A 17,182-nucleotide genomic window follows, 5' to 3' on the forward strand; every position below is an offset into this window, starting at 1 on the left:
TAATTTCTTGCATATAGGTCTCCCAACAGTTAAAGAAACCTAATAGCTCAAAACACACACACTCTCCTTTCCCCTCCTCTTTTTCCATCCTTCCCTCTCCATGTCTCCCAAAAGTAGTTTGTACCCAAAGTCTTACTAAACTTTGCTATAGGATGCACATTGAAGTAGCATAGCTGTGGTCATATTTTTTTAATTTCCAATTTAAACTCTTTTCAAAGTGTAGTGACCAAGGCACTGTTGCAGGGAAAGTAATCATAAATAAAAGCAAAACTCACTTAATAGATTTCACTGTTCAAACAGAGAAAAATTCAAAGTGTAAACAAATACAGGCTGTCCTCGCTATAAGTCCAAGATATGGTCCAAAAAACTTGGATTCATAGCGAAATAACTTAAAGCAGGGATTTTTTTCCCATGGCTGACTTCCATTTGCACAAACTGGGTTGGCTTTTTTTGCCCGACTTAATAGTGGGGAATGGGAGGACTTATAACGCATCTGTTCCTACAAGTGTCAATGACTTCAATGCGGAACAGATGTATAACGGGGCGACTTATAGCAGGGACGACCTGTAGCAGAATGAAAAGTAAATTGGATTTGTAAAACGGTTAGTAGTTGAAAGTGTTGTTATGATAGATAAGGACATTCGTTGTTTTGAGTATAAGTTGTACTATGACAATGTCCCATGAAAAAATGTATCTGTTTAACATGGCTGTAGCTAATTTTTGAAAAAATTGTGACAAAAATTTTCCATAGTAATAAATAGAGCAGAGATTCCATTTGCTTTATTGAGTGCTATGTTTTATGGTTTGAAATATTGAACTGGATGTTAGGAGCTTTCTAACTATGGAAGCGAGAGAAATATAGAGTTGTGGTCCCACTGATAGTTCTGCAAACATTGCATTATTCAAATAATAGATATACAGTAAAAGCCCTTATATCTGGCACTTCATCAACTGGCAAGTTCAATCAAGAGGCATTTCTGATTGTGTAGTTGGTGCAGGGCTGGCAGGGGGCTGGGGCATGGGAGGGTCTGTGGGGGTGTCCTCTGGGTGGAAGTTTGTGTCCAGGAGGGAGCTTGAAACAAAGGTTGGGGTGCAAGAGGGGCCTGGAATTCCAGATGGGAGGGTTTGCTCTCCTCTAGTGGCCCTGGCAGATGGCTACCCTCCCTGCCGTTGCTGGCAGAGGCAGGACCAAGCGGCCCTACAGGTGTGCTACCTCTGTTCCTCCTCCATCAATTGCTGCGGGGGAGGAGGGGAAACCTCAGACTGAGGCAGTGTGCTTGCTTGCAATAACGTTGCCTGGCTGTGCCTTCACCAGGAGCAGCAAGATGGGGAAGCCACTTGAGAGGGCCAGCTGAGGGAAATAGCCCACCCTCCTCCCCATCCAGCACTCTGAAACCTCCCAACAGCCTGCCAGCCCAAAGCCCCCGTGCAAAACCTGTGCCCCATAGCCCCTCTCACCCCCTATCTTGCACCTCCCCCCCCACACACTCCAAATCCCTCCCTCTCCGTTAACCAGCATTTTTAATTCACCAGCACCCTCTGTTCCCCCAGAATGACATATAAAGGGGCTTTTAATGTCTGTTCTAAGGAAACTAAAACAATATTTTTCAACACCGAATTGGAAGGTGAGACTAAAACTTCTATCTTCTGGTTTCTTAGATGATTGTTTCTACCTTTGAGTTAAAAGGGTGCAACTGCTCAGCTTGGCTACGTCTAAACTACACCCCTCTGTTGGTAGAGGGATGTAAATTAGACACATTAAAAGTGCAAATGAAACGGGGATTTAAATATCCTGTGCTTCATTTGCATAATCGGATCATGGCGCTGTTTCGAACAAGAGCCATTTCAAAACTGAAAGCTCGGTTTAGACATGGATTTTTTGACAATGGGCGATTTTTCGAAAGATCCTGTACTCATTTTTTGTTCGAAACAGCACCATGACGTGATTATGCAAATGAAGCACTGGATATTTAAATCCCCACTTCATTTGCACTTTCGATGTGTCTAATTTATTCCCTCTGCCGACAGAGGGGTGTAGTTTAGACACACCCTTTCTCTGCCTTCTTTGTTCATACTATATAAAGAACAAATCTAATTGCAGAGTTCACTAGTACCTATTCATTATATCCATATAACTTCTGATTTTTTTTTTTAGTTACTAAAAGTTGCAGTAACTGTTAATAAATGTCTAAAATTGGAGCATCCTAAGTATTGTTTCTAAACTTAATGAGCTGTTCACTGTTGGGTGTAGAAGTTTTAGAAGTTCCTGAATTACTGCTAATATATATTAAGATAAGAAATAGAATAATAATCTGGGTGGTTATTAATGTTAGAAGTTGAGAGGGATGTGGTCTGAGTAGAGGACTGGGGACCAGAACTCAGTCCTAGTTCTAATATTACTTTCTTTGCTGACCTGGGCTAATCACTTCAACTTCTCTGTATCAATTTCCTCATACGTATGTATTAGCCCAATTTCACTTATCTCAAAAGGATGTCATAAAGCTTAATTAGTATAGATGTTTGTAAACCCTTGGAAGATGAAAAGCATGTTTAAGTGCTAAGTATATTACTTATGTTGCCCTAACTTAAAATGTTGTCATATTTTCTTAACAAAACACATATTGGGAGACCTACTGATTCAGCAGAAAGCTTTGTAGTTTTTCCTATGCTTTTTGTGACTTAAGCTGTATCTGCACTAAAAACTTCGTTCGATGCAAGTTATGAAGTTTGAATATTGCTTGTGTGTATGCACACTTGGCCGCATGTGTCAGGGCTGCACATACTCCAGAAGTGCTTGTGTTGATGCAGATTACAGTGCACCACAGGTAGGTCTCCCAGCATGACAGGTGCTACCATCAGGTGCTATGCCTTTGGTGGGGAGGGTTTCACAATGCATTGTGGGTTAGAAATGAGTCGCACAGGGATCTCTGCAAGCTATAGTTCAAGTTTCCAGCTTGCAACTTTTTCATTTCCATAATGCAATCCATAGCTCGTATTTTCATGCCTTTAAAAAAACCAAACAAACCCGCACAGCACTTATCAGCATCCACCTCTTCTGACAGAAGCATGGAGATGCACTGTATGCCCAATTTTTTGAACATTGCAAATACAGAATGCACAATTCTCCTGTCTTTCTAGATCTGTGGGAGTAGCACAACAACAGGGACATTTTGCTGGGGGACACAATGCAAATCCATTCAAGAGTGCTAGTGGCATTCATGGAGCAACTACAGATGGCAGAGCATTGCTTCTAGGCCCAAGAAACGAGCACTGATTTGTGGGATTGTATTGTAATGCAGGTTTGGAACAATGAGCAGGGATGGCAGAAGCTGTGGATACAAATGGCCACATTCCTGGATCTGTGAGCTAAGCTCACCCCAGCCTACCAGCACAGGAACACCAGAATGAGCGGTGCATTGACAGCGGAGAAAGTGAGTGGCAACCTCACTGTGGAGGCTTGCCATGCTAGATTGCTGCTGGTCAGTGGACAATGATTTTGGAGTTGGACAGTCCATGGTGGGGGCTGTTGCCACGCAAGTGTGTAGGACCATAAATTGGCTCCTACTCTATGGGACTGTGACGCTATGTAGGACATAGTGGGATGGATTTGCAGCAATGGGGCTCCCGAGCAGTGGTGGGGAGATAGATGGTAATTATGCCCTGATTGTGGCACCAGCCCTCCTAGCCACTGAGTATGCCAAAAGAAAGAGCTACTTTTCTATGGTTATGCAAGTGTTGGCAGATCATTAGGGGCTCTTCACTGATATTAATGTGGGCTATTAAGAAAGGTGTATAGTCTCCATTACTTTTAAGAAAACTGGATGTGAGCAGGGACATTCTTTCCCAGATGGAGGATTACCATTGATGATACTGAAATGGCATTAATGATCCTGGGGGACCCAAACAACCCCTTGCTCTCAACAGCACCAAGAAAAGAGTCAATAACTGGCTCAGCAGGTGCAGAATGACTGTTGAATGTGATTGTGGTGGATTGAAGGGGTACTGATGGTGTTTGCTCAGTGGATTGGACTTGAATGAAAAAAATATCCCAATGGTTATAGCTGCCTGTTGTATTCTACATAATCTCTGAGAGGCAAAGAGAGAAAAGCTGATGCCAGGGTAGTGGGTTAGTGGCTATCTATTGGCTTTGAACAGCCAGACACAATGGCCATTCCAAGAATGCAGTGCAGACCTTTGCAGCTGAGGGAGGCTTTGAAAGAACTCTTTAATGGGCGGTCCTTGTTGTATGCCTGTTTTGGAGCTCTGGTGCTGTTAGGAACTGTGTAGTCCTTGTGTACATCTACACATACTGTGTGCTTTGACTGTAGTACTATGGTTGCTGCAACATGTGTCGTGAACTAATACAGTTTTATTCTCCAAAAATAGAAATCTGTTGCGTGGCAAAAACACTGCAGAAGAACAATATGAAAAACAAAACAGACATGATAATACAAACTTTTAACATAAATTAATAGATTGGAACTTTAAAATTGGAAAGGCAGCACAGAGATAGTCCATTATGGAACATGCAAACCATGTTTTGCTCAGATCAGTGTATGAAGCTGTGGCTTTCCTTGCTGTCCGCCTGTATGGAGCTGTAGCAATTCTTTAAGGATTGCAGAGGTTGAGGAGTCTGGGATTTTGGGACCTCTTGATCAACCAGGGCTGCAGCATTTAGGTTTGCTGTCTGAGAAGAATCATAATTTCCTGATGCATTTCCTTCTTTTTTCCTGTTGGCTTTCCTAGGCCGTTCTCCTGTCTGCTCTTTCATTCTCTATGCCATCTTACCCCATTGGCCCCCCAGGCCCTTTGTTTGCAATGCGATGCAGTATGGGCTTGCGGGATCTTGCTAAACATGTTCTTCTCCTCAGGATCTGATGTTCTGTGGGTGTTGAGGCCTCAAGGCCACAATGACAGCAGCTGCTGATAAAGAGAGAGACAGCTGTATTAATGGATTTACAGTCACAACAGAAAGGAAAAGTGAAGTTTCAGAATTCCATCCCTTTCCTCCTGTAAAGGACAGACATTTTATTAAGATTTGTTTATTCACACTTCAGCTTTGAAGTACCTCTGCATAGCACTGTGCTCCAGATTCAGCCCTAGTGAGTATGGCCTGCTAGGGACAAGGGAGCGAAGGAAGGAATTTAGGTTTCACGAAACAATAAAAATGTGTTCTTTATTCCAGGGATATGAGCATAGGGCAGTGCCACTTAGTACGAAACTATTTTTCACAGGAGATGGGTTTAGCTGATATCTCAGTCTGGAGGGTAACAAAGGCACAGAGAGCATTCTCAAGTTGCCCAGGCCTGTATTCCCCTAACTTGTTTACTACAATGATGCAAACCAAACTCATTGCAAAGTGGCCCGAGAAAGCTCCTGCTGTGGAGGAAGAAATAAGGCTGCTATCTGTAGAAGCCTTTGAGAGAGGATTGCAGAGTCCTCCATGAAACTTTCGCCAAGCTCTCCTCCCGGAGGATAGAAGGGACATCCCTGTGTATATAAATTATTTCTCATGCTTCCTTTCTCCCTTACTTAGCCCAGCCTGGAAATGAAGAACAGAATGGTCAAAGTCATAGAGAATGCGGCATTAGGGAACAGCTGTTGGAGAACACAGGTCATGCAGTGTCTACACGTACACTGTGTTGACCTCAACAAGCTGGCCATTGCTCTACGCCATTTGAGAAGGAGATTGTACTATGTTATCATAATGGGGCATTTACATCAGCCAGAGACAAATCTGAATGTAGACATATGCAAAAAGAAGTTGGTATAAAGTGACTTATATCATCCTGACTTTATAGTGTAGAGCAGTGGTCCCCAACCTTTTTGTGGCCAATAGCACATTCATGTTTTCAGAAGAGTGTGGCGGGTGCCAACAAAAAAAGGCGTCAAATGTGAAATTGAAGGCTATTTTCATATTAAATGTGAATTGGGTAAATTTGATAGAAACTTAATTTAATTGGATAATTTTTATTTTAATTATATTGTAATTAATTTTTAAACAAAATTCTGCATTAATAAAAAGGGGGGGGAAGTCCAAATGTTGAGCAAAAAAAGCACCACCCCCGCCAAAGAAAAATCATGGCACATTTAAATTTCACACTCCCTTCCACATGGCAGGGGAAGAATGTCCCAAGTGGCTTTCCAGCTGAGAAACTGAAAATACCAGACATTTTACTGGGGGTGGGGGGGAGGAGGTGTCAGGCCAGGGGTTTGGATTGTGCCTCAGGGCAGGGGATTGGGGTGCAGGGTCTGGGAGGAGAGTTCTGTGGGTAAAGATATCAGAGTGGGAGTAGCTGGGGGGGGGGCGGACATTTACCAGCGAGACGCGTTGCTCTCCTGTTTCTCGCACAGGACCTGCCTGGCCATGTGCTTGGGGATTGGTAGGTTCCCACAGCTGCCATTGTCCAGGTCCGGCCAATGGGCTTGGGCGGGGGGGCGGAAGCGGCCATGAGGGACCCTCCCTACCGGCTCGCAGCTCCTGCACCACAAAGGACCCCGCCATAGCTGTTTTGCAGGGGAGGGGGCCTGTTGCTGCCTTGCAGCCAGACCCGACCAGCGTGGGGTTTGCTCTGGCTACTGAAATGCCTGCGTGGGCTGCCTGCTGCGGTGGGGGTGGGGCACAAGCCTCCAAAGCGCCACGTCGGGCTCCCTCGCGGGCTCCAGGCTGCCGACCCTGCTCTAAGCAGCGGTGAATGTGCATAGTTTTAAAATGCCGGCGCGGGCGCCATGGCGCTCGTGGGCACTGTGTTGGGGACCACGGGTGTAGAGCAAGCCTCATACCAGATCTACACTAGAAACTTTTGCTGAGATAACAGCATTGAGTAAGGAAGGCGATGCTTATTTTACATTTCTCAGCTGGCTAAAACAAGTATGCTGGCAAAAAAGTGACCTCTTTCTGTTAAAGCATCTTTAATTGAGGGAACTGCTATAAATTATGCTGGCCAAAGTATCTTTTGCCACTATGAACTGTGTCTGTGCTAGGAGGGTCTGCAGGTACAGCTCTTCAGGTCTGACTAGGGTTACCATACAACTGGTTTTTCCCGGACATTATCCTAATTTTCATTCCTTAAATCTCCACATCTATCTGTTTTTTTTAAATATCTAAAAATGTCCGGGATTTTGTCCTCCTTATCCTTTTTCAGTGCTGTGCCACTGCATCCAATGTCCAACCCCACCTGATCCCCACATGTGCAGCCATCTTTTTTACCTGCACTCGGTTGCTGCGGAGCTTGGGGTATGTGCGTTCTACTCCACTGGGCCCCAACTGCGCCTGTGCTCTGGATGGTGTCACCACAGCCCCCTTCCCCTAAACCCGCCGCACGTACGCCTCAGTGTCCCCATCACACCGTCCCTCCCAGCTCATGTGCCTGCCATGGGGAGACCCCTTCCGAGCCCTCTGCGTGGAAATGGAAGTGCTGCCACCAGAAGTGCCAGGCCAGTACAGGAGGGTGGTGGCCTAACAGGGTAGATTGAGCCGATGATGGAGAGGAGAGGTGGCTGGAGTCAGTAGAAAGGTTGGGCAGGAGGAGGCCTTGGAGTGGCTCCCTAGGGAGAGGGGCAGATCCCTGCCTGCAAGTGCTGGGAGCCACGCTCTGGTAGTGGGGCCAGGCCCTGCCTTGCTATGCTCCTCTTGGTTATTGACTTGATACAGTAAATCTCTGATGGTCCGGCATCTGACGGTCGGGCACTCCTGATGGTCCAGCACCATCAGGAACCCGGAAGTGCTCCGGGCAGCCGGACCATTGGAGCTGCTCTGCCCCCAGCTTCCCCGATTCAGCTGCTGCTAAAACTGACCAGCGCTGAATCCGGGAAGCAGGGGGCAGAACAGCTGGAGTGCTGCTGGGTAGGTCCAGTAGCGCTGCCCCTCGGGGCTGCTGGACCAACCCGGCAGCACCCCAGCTGTCCCGGATTCAGCCGCTGCTGAAATTGACCAGCGGCTGACTCCAGGAAGCCCGAGACAGAGCTGCTCTGCCCTAGTTTCCTGGAATCAGCTGCTGGTCAGTTTCAGCAGCCGCTGACTTGGGTACACCTGGGACAGAGCAGCTGGGGTGCTGCTGGGTTGGTCCCCACAGCGCTGAAGTTTGGCGCTACCAGACCAACCCAGCAGCGCCCCAGCTGCTCTGTCCCAGGCGTTCCGATTCAGCCGCTGCTGAAACTGACCAAGGCTGACTCCAGGAAGCCCGGGGCAGAGCAGCTCTGCCTCTGGCTTTCAGGAGTCAGCCGCTGATCAGTTTCTGCAGCAGCTGACTTGGGGACACCTGGGGCAGAGAAGCTGGGGTGCTGCCAGGTTGGTCCAGTAGCGCCGAGGAGCGGCGCTGCGGGACCAACCAGTCAGCACCCCCGCTGCTCTGCCCCAGGCGTCCCCAAGAGCAGCTGGGGTGCTGACGGGTTGGTCTCACGGTGCTAAGGGTCGGCGCTACTGGACCAACCCGGCAGCACTCCAGCTGCTCTGCTGCAGGCATCCCTGATTCAGCCGCTGCTGAAACTGACCAGCATCCCCCCACCCCACCCCAGACCCCTCATAGCCCCCCCTTCTGATAGTCCGGCATATCTGATAATCCGGCACCCCCTGGGTCCTAAAGGTGCCGGATTATCGGAAGTTTACTGTAGTTAGCACCTAGTGTCTGCCCCTTTCTGTCAGTGCTGGTGCAGCGGCCCCCCACATTGTAGCTGGTGGTGGTAATATTGGAGCTAAAACAACCCATCATGCGCCCACAACATTGCACCAGTCCCCCATGTAATATCTGTGATTAGGGATGAACTGGGAATCAGTATAACTCTTCCCAGACTCTTTCCCCCGTTATGCCTGTCCCCATGTAAAGTCTATGGCTAGAATTAATATGACTCTGTATCTTCCTTTCCCCACTCTCCAATATTACAACAGCCCCCGTGTCACGGGGTACGCCCCTCACCTACCAACATTACACCAGCCTCCACCATTTTATATCTGTCGGGAGGGCTAAGGTGGGGGTTAATATCAATGTTCCCTCTAACTTTTTCCATCCGTGTGCAGAATAAATGTTATGTGCATTGAGGCATGTGCAGATATGCACCACCATTAGAAACACATAGGGTTGCCAGGTTTCTAGTATTGAACTGGACAGTATTTGTGCCTTCTGTCCAGTAAAGAAATTGAGAAAATACCATCCATATAAAATGTCCGGTATTTTCTGCTTTTCCCTGCTTGGCACCCGACGGAGACGTGGTGGGGGTGGGGGGAGTGGCAGGGGAGCAGCCCTGCAATTAAAGAGGCTGCGACTGCATTTTGGCGGCCTGGCACTTTTGTGGGGTGGCGGGGGTCCGATATTTTTGGTAAAACTATCTGGCAACCCTAGAGAAACATGCTATGTGCTATGGGAGCACTGCTAATCAGCTACTAAATAATCAGTAGTATTTAAATCTCTCCTGGATGGCCACCCAAGAACTCAGTTTACAGGAAACACTGGTTAGCATAACCTCTAATTGTTCCCTCTCCTGGACCCTTTAAATTAGACGAGCCCTTTCTACCCCAACACACTCATGCTAGGATTGTAAGTAGGCCTAATCTGGGGGGTTAGCATAACTGCTGCATATATTCCTCTTACCCCACTCACTAACATTAGGCGAGTGCTGTCCTTCCCCCGATAATACACTTGTATCTAGGGATAAGGATGGTGTTAGCATAAACCTTGTGTCTTCTCCTCTCCCAATCACACTAGACCAGATCATCTTTCACTCCTACACACTCAAATTAACCTTGTAGCGAATGCTAACCTGGGTTCACACGGGGTGAAAATAAATTTCTTACAGGTATTGTTGTATCACAACCTTCTGTCCCTCGGTGGGAGGAAGGGGTGGGTGTCAAGGCAGGAGACAGAGGGGGAGTGGCGATAAGACGGTACCTGTAAGAAATGTAAGTGTGGGATGGAGTGTAGGGGGGCTCAGGGCAGGGCATTGAAGGGGTGGGTGCTGGGAGCTCAAGGCAGGGGGCAAAGGGTATGGGGTTGTAGGAGTCAGGGCAAGAGGCTGGGAAGTGTGGGGGGCTCAGGGTGGAAGGCTCAAGAATTAAGGCAGGGGTCTAGAATGGGGAGGATGATGGAAGGATGCCCAGGAGCAGCTGGGCACCTACCACCAGCATCCCCAGGGCTGGAGCTGGCATCAGCTGAAGGTAGGGAGGATGTGGAGGTATAAGAGTTATGGCAGGGAGTTGTGCAGGGCTCTGTTGGGGATACAGGAGTCAAGGCAGGAGTGTGGAGATGTGGGAGTCAGGACAGAGGGTTGTGAGGTGTGGGGGGGAGGCTCAGGACAGGGACTGCTCTGCCCAGCCACCGGAGCACTGGCGGGGGGACAGGCAAGGACTATGCTTGCCCAGCCACTTAAGCACTGCGATGCCTGGTCATCACCTGAACACTGAGGTGGCTGGGATCATTCTGCCCAGACACTTGAGCACCAGAGCTGTAGTCTGGGTGCAATGTGGCTGCGCCACCTCCGGGGTCGGTAGCATCCAGAGCCCTGCCCCCAGCCAGCCAGTCTCTTACGCGTGAGCTGCACTGGGGCATCCCAGTTTACCTTTGGGTTCATGTAAGGGTGGTATCACTCTCACATTCCTTGCAAGCTAACATTGGAGCAAAACTAAGGAAAGGAACAACTTGGCTGTTGAGTCATTGAAAGGGATTCTACTTGTACAGTACAATTTTAGACAAACTTCTTGCAAAGTCCTTCATGCCTTCTTGAAGAGCAATCAACCACTGCTGAGAGAGATGTGATCTACAGAGAAGTATGCAGGGGTACATCAGGAGGAAGAAAACTGAAGAAGGACCAATGAAAGGAAGGACTCAGTACATGTAAAGAGGAACATTAAAATTATAGTAATTACAGGCAGTCCCCGGGTTACATGGATCCGACTTACATCAGATCCCTACTTACAAACGGGGTGAGGCAACCCCGCACTAGCTGCTTCCCCCCAGCAGACCAGGGAGACGCAAAGCTAGCACCCCTCCCAGCAGACCAGGGAGACGTGGAACAGCTTTTCTCAGCAGACACCTCAGCTTGAGAATAAAGGACTGAGGGAAGTGAGGTGTGGGAGAATAAAACTGAGCTCTGGAGAGATATTTGGCCAGAGTTTCCCCTACAATATGTACCAGTTCCGACTTACATACAAATTCAACTTAAGAACAAACCTACAGTCCCTATCTTGTACGTAACCCGGGGACTGCCTGTAGATCTGATTTTTGAGGCCTTAACTCTTATTCTTATACATAAATACTCAATGTAGACGACATGTAGTACACAGTTTATTATATACTCACGTTGTATACTCACTGTTGCTCTTTGTATATGCTCACGTTGTAGTATTGTTTTATATATAGTATATACAACACATTAATACAACACGAGTTGGTAGACACTGATACAGATACACTCCCTCTCACGGATGTCCTCTTTTTTGAAGGTTCGTATATGGTAACCCTAGATATGACTATACTGGCAAAATTTTTCTAGTGTAGAATAAGCCCAAGGGTTTGTTTACAGGGAACATTTACTGACATAACTATAACAATATAATTATACTCCTATAATTATATTGGTTTAATTCCCAAGATGGACACTTCTTAAAACAAGTTATCATGGCAAAGGATTTTTTTTTCTGGTATAACTGCATCTATATTAAAAAAAAAACACCTTAAAACACAACAGATAGTCTGGCAGCTACATTAAGCATTTCACCTGTATAGCTCTGTCAGTTAAGCGTAGATGCCAGTCTTTTAAACAGATCAGTATGAGCGTATCTTTGTATCCATACCCCATTGACCTTCACCAGTGCAGGTCTCACTGCATGATTAGGATAAAAGGGGATGGGGAGTATGCCTATTAGTGATGTTTCAGATGCATATATATATAGTGTATTTGTATTTTTTACAATAACATTAATATTGCATTTTTTTAGTTCAAGTTCTGTTCATTTGGTACATTGGTAGAATAATGTCCAGAATCTGCTGGAATCAATAAAGATCCTGATTAAAATGTATGGGTAAGGCCAGGAGAGGGAAAAGATTCACTTTCAGAGGAATGTTGCAACAAAAAGTCAGTGTTTTTTTCAAAGGCAACAGGTTACATGGGGTCAGAGGAAACTGTTATCGGTTTTGAAATAAACAAAGATATTGCTGGTTTATAAAATTTTAAAGAGCCCTAAATTTTGCTTTTGTGTGTAAGTCCTGAGAGCTGTTACAAAATTTGATAGAAGGTAATGGCAAAATAGTATTCTCCTGTGAATACGCGTGAACTGTTAATTTTATTAGGCTACAGCTGTTGCTGATTGTGGGTGAAGAGAGTGCTGGCTTTATTGAATGGCTGCCTCAAAGTGCCTTATTGTTTCAAAGAAACAAACACAAACCAAAAAAAGTGACTGAAAAAATGGAAGCTTTTTACTCCATATATCTGTTTTCTGAATATCTCAAACCTACCATATACATTGGGGTGGGCGATAAAAAGGGGGCGGTTCACCAGGATTAGCCCCAGTGAGCCGCTTCCATTATATTTACTTGCACCTCCGCAGGTACAGGCAATCATAACTCCCATTGGCTGTGATCCCCCTACCAGCAGAGGTGCCAGTAAATATGGTGGTGTGGGGGCCAGATCCAGCCTGCGGAGTGGTATTTGATATACATTGTGCTTTGCTGCCACATGCATCTTCCACAAAACTGTCATCTGAATTCTGATTGCAAAATCTTTATTACAGACATCAGCTGACCTAATCTTGAGTGATGCTAAGCATTGCAACTCTTAGGGTTTGTCTAGACTACTGGCTTATATACTGTTGACAAAGCTTCTGTTGACAAGGAGTGTCTAGACTACATCCAGTTCTGTTGACAAAGCAAACTGCTTTGTCGACATGAGAGTGTAGACGCAAAGGACAGTGTAGATGCAATAACGCCTTCTGTCGACAGAACTCTGTTGACAAAAGGCATTATTCCTCGTAGAATGATGTTTACCACCGTCAGCAAAACTGCCGAGTTCTGTCAACGTTATATCGACAGAACTTGACGGTAGTGTAGACGCAGATATAGTTTTGTCGACAACAGTGGACTTTTGTCGACAAAACCCTGTAGTCTAGACACCCCCTTACTGACTAGTCAGGAACTCCCACTGACTTTGGAAACTCCCTGAGTGGCAACATCCTTCAAGATCAAGACCAGTGAAAGGAGGCACAAAGGCAGGGATCTGGAAGATGTTAGTAGTAGGCATGACAGACTTCTGATTGTTAAACAGTCCTCAGGGTTTATTAGTTTTAGTGATCACGGAGTCCCATATGATGCTAACCATGCTCACCCCAGCAGGACCAAGCCTTGTGTAGGGAGATGGACAAAGCATGTTTGTTTTTAAGATCCCCGTCTGAGTTTGCAGCGCTGGAATTTAGGGAAATCATACTGTATTTGTACTTGTAAACGATGCAATTCTGAAATGAAATAATTGAAAGAGAATAAATATAGAACCCCATGATGCCATTTAGGGTTACTCTTCTGGCAAGCGCTACACTTTAATATTGAATGTTCAAAGATCTGGAGATCTGAGGGACTAGGGGCTTTGAAAGGAAAATGCTGTGATTTTAAAACATTGCAAGACGTGGTACTTCTGCATGAGGTCATAGGACCTTGCGAGCCATGAAGCTTCGCTAGATGACAGTCAGGAGAAGGACAAGGTTTACAGTTGAGACACTGAGAGAGTATTATACAAAGATTTCAAGGACCTAGAGTGCAAAGTGTAAAATACACAATGGCAAATGATAGCAAAGATTCTTTAGGCATAATAGCAAAGGTAGGCCTTGTTCAAGGGACACTGTCATACTTGTGTGCAAATGTTATACGTGATACAAGAAGATATAAATAAAGAAATTAAGAAAATATTTTTCAGCTTATTTATTTTGTGGATTTGACAGCTCTTACCTATAGTCATTTTCAGTATTTTCCCTGTGTACTTAAGACCCTAATAAACATCACAAGGAAAACAGTACAATTCTTATAAAATAATTTCAGTTTTTAAACAATCACAATATTCGAATTAAAGTGTACTTTATTAGTAATTTGAATGTTTAGAAATTCATCAGTATAAAAATGCAAGCTAACAGTATCCCTATGAGCAAGATAAATGTCTAACTATTCAGTGAAGCTATTGGATGAAGCTATGTGAGTGATGTGTTAGGTGAATAAGTACATTCAAAAGTTGTTGTAGGTAAGAGTGAAGCATACAGGTTTATGAAGCAAAGAATATCGCATGTAGAAGAGAACTAAAAAAAGTATATGGGTTAAACTAAGAAAGGTTGCATATTCATACACAAACATGAAGGGTAGAAGCAAGGTTACATTAAACGTTGTAAGGTATTTTTTGAATGCTGTATATAGGGGACTAACAGTTCAGTGGAAGGAGATACTAGTGGGGTTAAGCTGGTATGGAGAATCAAAGAAACAAATATTGATAAAGTGGATTCTGTCTTTTAGTGCTCCTAATGTGAAGATGACATAAATAGACACAACTTCCCCAAAGAAAGAAGAAACTGAAATGGTTGTGGCCAAAGATTAAAGGAAACATTAAGCAGATATATTTGCAGTCTCTTTCTGGAAACAGAAGAGATATCAATGGACTAGAGAGAGGCGGCTTTTAACAGACATTTAACAGGGGATGTAAGGATTATGCAGGAAATTACAGGTTTGTAAGCTTGATTTAAACAGTGGGGGAAGAAGTAAGAATCCCTAATCAAATACCTAATAGAGGAACACCTAGAAACTTTGGATTTAATGAAGGAGAGAGGGCACAGATTCACAAAAGAGGGATCATTTCTAAAAATTTAGAGGAACTAGTTTGATGAAGTAACCACAAGCACTGACAGAGGAAGCCATGAATATAATTTATCTGGATTTTAGAAAAGCATTTCAAACTGTACAGCACAAAATACTAATCTGTAGGGTGAATAAGTATGGCACAGGGAGAGCTACTTTATTTGGCTTAAGTTAAAACTAACTTGGATACAGAAGACGTAGGAGACTGTGAATTGAAGCAGTTTAGGTTGGAGAAATGTGAATAATGGAATGCCTTAAGGATCATTAATGGGGGTGATTTTGTTGAATTTCTGCAGCATATTCGTAGCATGGAAGAAAGAACAAGTAGTAAGGCGATGAAATTTACTGATGATACAAAACTGAAGGAATGCCAGTATAAAAAAGGCAGGAGATAAAACTCTGAATGACTTGACAAGGAGGTGGAGCATTGGCAAATAACTAAGTGTATGCAATTCATTTTAGCATAGAAGAATGAGGCAAAGCAACAGGGGAAGAAAAGAGCTGCACACCCCAAATAATCATACAATTGAGAACACTACACAGAAGGATGTAAATAACACTGTAAATCTGTAAGCGTAGTATTTATTAGTTGTTTTGTTTTTAAAAGAAAATAAAATTCTTGTACATGTAGAAATATGGAGTACTGATTGAAAGAAATTTATTTTCTCGCTGTATAGAGAACCAGCAAAGCCCCATTTGTAGTAATGTGCACAGTTTGGTTACCTTTATAAAATAAGGATACTTTGCAAACTGAACTGTTAATACTGAGGATCATGACAATAAAGCAGGAGGGCTTCCTGATACTAACTATTCAGAAAGGTTAGGGAAATGTATGTGTATGTTCTTTTGCAGTACTTACTCATATCCATTTCATGTTAAGGTATGTGCGTATTGCAAAAGTTTCCCTCAGTGGTATTTGTTGGGCCGGCTCTAGCACCCTCTAGTGCCACTCTTTACTTTCTTATTTCCTTTTTACCACTCAGGATGGTTACTTCTTTTGCCTCTGCAAGGTATTAAATCAGTGATTCCCTCCTTCACTTCTTTCTCAAATTTAATTGCCTTCAATTTTATTCTTTAGTATAGGTTGAACCTCTGTAGTCCGGCATCCTCAGGACCTGACCGGTGCCAAATGAGAGAATTTACTAATTCACAGGAGGTCAATATTGTCTAGCAGCATTACCAACACATCCACTGCTTACTGGGTTCTTAGAAGACATTTGCTGTAAATTAGAGCTAAATAACACATAACACTGAGAGCCGGGACTAGTGGTTGTAATCAAACTTTTTAGGAACACAGGAAACTTCACCACACACATAAGTGGACATCTGGTTAACTGAAATCATTCCGGACCATGGATGTTGCTAGACCAGAGGGTGCCGGACTAAACAGATTCAACTTATAATAGTGTATATAGTGTTACTCCTCAGGGCATTTTGCACCAACATATTATAAATTCTGATCAAAATATTTTAAAATTCTGAAAATTTCATTTGTCAAAATAACTTTAAATAATCATGCCAGTTCCAATTATTTTGGTAATTTATTTTGAAATACCTGTCAGCAGATATGTCTGTAACAACATAAACACACACAAAAATCCCCCCAGGAGAGTTAAAAGAAATCCCTATGACAACCCACTTCCTTTTTTATTGTCTCTTCTCCCCCTCACTTCCTCCTAACTGAGGGGCCGGGAACCCACAATTCTTCCCCCCCCCTCCCTGCCCAACTGCAGCCCCTGCCCATCCAGTACACCTGCACCCCCTCTTTCCCAGAGCCCAGATATGGGGTCGCTATTGCCCAAATACCCTCACCCCTTGCAGAGCCCAGCTGTGGCATCCCCAGTCCAGACACCCATTTTCTCCCCCCCCCCCCCAATTTAGCTTAGAGAGGTATCCTCCATCCCAAATCTAGGCATTCTTTGGACTTCAAACCCTGCACATCCTGTGGTTAGATCCTGCTGCTTCAATTGTTGGGGGAGGCCCCACATTAGGGTTGTTACATTTAGATTGACTAATTGAATAGTCAATGGGATTTCCATCGACTATTCGATTAATTGGTAAGGGTGCCTCCGCCTTTGAACTGTAGCAGAAGCGGAAGCCCTACAGGGAGTGCGGGGCCCATGGGGGACTGGCCCCGCACTCCCTGCGGTGCCTGCTCCTTTGAAATGTACAAGAGCCCAGTGGGGTTTTTGTATGTTTCAAAAGAAAGCCCCACAGAAAGTGTGGGATCAGTGGGAGATTATGAAGCCTGAGCCTTAGGAATGCACAGGAGCCCTGCAGGGTGTGCGGGGCCAACCTAAGCTTATGAGGTAGTCCAGTGGAGTACTGACTACTTGCTTCTGCCTTAGAAGCTGGTTCCCTGCAGC

At 44.8% G+C, this 17,182-nt stretch overlaps 1 protein-coding gene across 11 annotated transcripts in view; it reads left to right on the top strand.

The window, feature by feature from the left end:
* Positions 1-17,182, top strand: part of ZNF521 (zinc finger protein 521) — a 281,436-nt gene that overhangs the window by 115,335 nt on the left and 148,919 nt on the right. The gene's annotated exons all lie outside the window — the stretch shown is intronic.

Source organism: Pelodiscus sinensis, chromosome 2 (genome assembly GCF_049634645.1).
Source record: "Pelodiscus sinensis isolate JC-2024 chromosome 2, ASM4963464v1, whole genome shotgun sequence".
Classification (NCBI taxonomy): domain Eukaryota; kingdom Metazoa; phylum Chordata; order Testudines; family Trionychidae; genus Pelodiscus; species Pelodiscus sinensis.